Raw genomic sequence first — 4,545 nt, forward strand, 5'->3', positions numbered from 1 at the left:
ATAGGCTTGTTTCGAGATAACATCTTTCTTATTAAACCAGCTGAAATGAAAGTCCCAATATGTATAAAAGTCTTTGTGATGTATTAATGAAATGAATTTTATAGTTGGAAATTAAAGGGATGCACTTTTAATTCCTGATTTAAAAACGCCTTTGTTCTTGTAATGCCGTTTTTATTTTTTGATAAATTAATTTCTCCTTTATTAAATAAACGAATTGAAAGTAACAAAATAAATAAAAGTTTGTGAGGCATCAGTATAATGAATATTATAGTAGGAAATAGCAAAGGAGCACTTTCAATTCCAAATTTGAAAACGTCGTTTTTGATTCTTGTTAGAGTAATTTCTCCCTTATTAAACTAGCTGAAAGTGCCAAAATGTAATAAGTAGTCGTGACTGAAACTTACTAGTGAATATTTTAACTCGTCTTTCTCAAAACAGACGAACTTTTTCTGCTGCGCCGATAATAAGAATCCTATGAAGTAAAGTGGGTTGCCTATAAGAAAGACCAACAATTTATTAAAATTGTGTATTTTAAATTCAAGCTATTATCGTACCTTCCCACGAAATTAAATGAGTGCGCTGTAGTCTACATAAAGATAGAAATGTTACAATGTGAGTCGAAATTTGTAAGCAACTAAATTTTTAGGTTTTAATAATCTATTTAAATTCATTTAATACATAAACAGTCTGAGAAAATAATTATGATTTTATAACACTAAACACTGTTGGTGTAAATGAATGTTGTTCGCTTTGTTTTGAGTAATTGTATAATCTATGCATTTTTATGTTGTGTACTGTACAGTACAATTTTTTATACGATTTCTGATAAAGAAAGATTATCATAGTTTAAAATGCGAACAAAATACTTTAATTTTATTGTGCTGCTTTCTTCTTCTTCCGAAGATATCAAAATTCTGTCCAATTGATATCTGTTTGTCTTCATTCTAATCTCTTTAACGGCCTTATAATAGCATCATCGGTCATTTGTTTCGAGAAATAATATGCTTCTATTTATGTATGTGTGTGATACTTTTTCTGTGTGGAATCATGAATTCCTACGTTATAAATAATGATGGAATTAAATTTAGAAAGTTAATTTACAGTTTTATGAATTAAACGGAATAATTTTGTATTGCTGTACTTATAGTTACAGAAAATATTACAAGTATTTGAAAGAGTATTCCCAAAATCAAATGCAAATAATAAATAATTTCATTGAAAAGTATGGTATTTCAGATACAATTACAAATACTCAATTACTTTACAAGCTTACCCGATATATTTATAGTTATAAAAATTTTTGCTTAAAAGTATTCAAATACAAAAACAAAGAGCTTGTGATTTTCTATTGGAAAATATATTTGCATTTTTATAATTATTATAACAGCTTTCTGAACAATTTATACATAATCATATATTCTATTGAGTTGAATTGTTTATAATTTGTTTACAGATAAAAACAAATTATTACAGGTATTTGAAAAAGTATCTGCAAAATCAAATAAAATAGAGAAAATTTTGTATTTAAATAGAAATGATAAATATTTTCATTGAGTGGTATTTCAGGTACAATTACAAATACTCTGAAAATATTTGAATATAGTTTTTTATATATTTTTACTCGAATACTTTACAGGTTTGCTCGATATAACGTAAAATTTAAAACCATAAACATTCAACTTCACATAGCGTCGATTAATATAAAACTATGCGGCGTTTTTATTTAGTATTACAAAAATATTGACTACTTCGTCCAAATCGAGAGGTTTGGGCATTTTTTCTCGATGAACGTAATCGCTAAATAATGGTAAAAATATCTTAATTATTGATTTTTATACTTATTATTTGATTATTATGTGTTTAAATCGTAATTAAATACACCATGAAAACAACTATTCGTATCTTAAACAAGAATTCACATAGATATTATTTTTAATTAATTTGCTTGGAAATAGTGCATCGATTCTTAGAAATTGATATAATTTTATTTACGAATTAAACTGAGTTAGTACGATTGAATGCACCTATAAAATCTATGGATCATAGGTATAGATGGGATTTTCATCTATGGCCTTCCGACTCGATTCATCTTCATTTCATCTTGAATCTTGTCTTCGGTCATCGAGAAGTTGAAAGTTCAGCATTTTTGCTGTCTGAAGGTATTTAGCCCTAATCCTTATTCAATTTTAATTCGACTATGCAGAATATGTTTCTATTTAATGATTGATGTGTTTCGATTACCATTATACCATTACTTAGATTTTCTTCGGCGTGAATGATCGGTGGCGTGTCGGTTTCGTGGTCTAGCATGTGAGGTCCATCTTAGCATCTTGCTTGTCCACTCTTTTACTGTGAATTTTTATAGTTTTATTGATTATTTGGGGTCGAATAATTAGGGATTTGTTAGAATTTTTGAATTTTGAAAACAGGTTTAAGCGATGATCGTAGATTTTTCTGTGATGTGACCACGTCGCCAAGAATTTCTTTCGTTTTATAATCAAAATACGTAAAATGTCCTTTAAAAATATCCTGCCTGTAAAATTCTAAATTTCTGTTAAAAAAATCATAGTTACTTTGCTATTATATACATTGGATTTTAACGACTTGTTTTTTTTTTCTACAATATAGGCTTGTTTCGAGATAACATCCTTATCCTTGGATTTGATGGGCAGACTATTTACAGATGTGATGTTCCTTGCAGTCAAATATACTTTTATTTCCAAGAATGCTGGTCGAAAAATACATAGAACAGTGGTGGTAATTATCATTAATAATAAATTAACAAAAAAATAAGACAAGTTGTTTCAACAGGTTTCCAGTAAAACGTAATAAATTGACATTTAGAGGGTAAATCAGCAAGGGGAAGAAGTAGAATCCCATTCGTGCTTCTTTCTATTGGCTTTGGATATGGGCTGTTAGTGTAAAGGGTAAGGAATCTTTAAATATTTTATGGAGAATGGTTTGACAACAATTACTGTTATATTTTTTTACTCTTAAATTGTATCGGTTAATTAGTGGGTTTGATAGTCTATTATTTGATTGATGGAAGTTATGGTTCTTAATATATTAAAATTTAAGATGAAACTAACATTAAATTGTTTCGACAGGTTATGACTTTAACACATGAAATGAAGAAGGTGAAAAAATAAGAAGGATTGGAAACCTGGAGGAGTGGAGCCCCTTGGACCTGAACGATGCAATTTTTAGAAATACGTGCAGTCCAATTGACACCGATGCATATAAAGTTACACATGTGATGTCTTCCACTATGTGGCTGATTTCACCATCAGTGGTATTATTTTCCTTTCACAAGCATCTGTTGTTGAAGGTACTTCTCTGTTATACGCTTAGGAATAAAACTCGACCACCATAGAGTATACTTGAGGTAAGTGGTTGTTTTACTGTTTAATTATTTCTCTGGCATCTATGGTTTCTCTTCTACCAATTATCTATTGTTCACAGCGTAGACATATATTATTACATTAGTAAACGTCGATGGTTCACAGTATAAATTGACATCGTCCGTCTATGGTTATTTCTATTGCTTTTGATATTTATCTGTCATAAATGTAATTGACGCCCATGTCGCCATTTTATAGTGTAGTTGTTTACTTGCCTTTTGGTGCATGTTTTTATTGTATTTCATGTTTTACTTAACTTAATCCCTTCTTTAATTAATATTTTTTTACCTATTTCTACAGATCGTCCAACAGATGAGAGAAAATTGAAGTTCAGGTTGATCATATTGAAGCAACTAATAACTGGTGTTGTCTTTCTTAGACTGTATTCTGGATTTGCTGTTTTCATCTTCACCTTGCAACATTATGCAGTTAATTTTCAACAGATAAGTGAGAACAAGAGGAGATTTACTTGAATTCCACTAAAAGAGCAAGTTTTCTACTTTGGCATTTTTACTGGATTTGGTTTGCTATTCACACCTGCAAACTTTGGATTGTTGTAGTCTATAATTAATTAAGGTGAGAATACTTAATATAATTAATTTTAATTGCTCTCTATTAATCTGTTACCACCGTATCTGTTTCAGGTCGACGTTGGAGAAAACAAAGATGACCCCGTAGTTAAAATAGTTCTCTATCTTGCATGCTCTATGTAATAGAATTCAAGTTCATTTTATTCAAATTAGTTTTTTTAGTATGCATGTTTTTTTGTAGTTTATTTTATTTAAATTAGTTTTTATTTTGCATGCTTATTTTTGTTCATTTAATTTGAAGTGATTGTTGATTGTAGATGTTTGTATTTTTTTTGTATGTAGTAGTAGAAATAACACGTTTAGTAGTTGTAGTATAGTCTAACCTTGCTTACCTCTTCGCTTAGCTTACTGCATATTCTTCCTAATTTGCTTTGCATTTACCCTACGAGTTCTACATGATTCAACGTTTCGTTATCGTGTGTGTTTCTTCTCACCCTTGTGGAATTAGGGAGGGCCTCCCCGAACGACTTCCCTTGGGCTTAGCTATTTAGTTGATCTTAAAAGTGTCTTATACACTTTTCGCGAGTCTACTCTAGCGTTACTTCCTTTCAGAC

General features: G+C 29.8%; 1 long non-coding RNA gene across 1 annotated transcript in view; it reads left to right on the top strand.

The window, feature by feature from the left end:
* Positions 1–4,081, top strand: part of LOC108737884 — a 5,695-nt gene extending 1,614 nt beyond the window's left edge. Inside the window, exons 3-7 of the long non-coding RNA XR_001937918.2 lie at positions 2,629–2,757; positions 2,812–2,927; positions 3,108–3,385; positions 3,702–3,977; positions 4,046–4,081. This is a non-coding gene — a long non-coding RNA (uncharacterized LOC108737884). The remainder of the gene's footprint in view (positions 1–2,628; positions 2,758–2,811; positions 2,928–3,107; positions 3,386–3,701; positions 3,978–4,045) is intronic.
* Positions 4,082–4,545: the final 464 nt, after the last annotated feature.

The sequence above is a fragment of the Agrilus planipennis genome, unplaced genomic scaffold, assembly GCF_000699045.2.
Source record: "Agrilus planipennis isolate EAB-ADULT unplaced genomic scaffold, Apla_2.0 scaffold14, whole genome shotgun sequence".
In the NCBI taxonomy this organism is placed as follows: Eukaryota; Metazoa; Arthropoda; class Insecta; order Coleoptera; family Buprestidae; genus Agrilus; species Agrilus planipennis.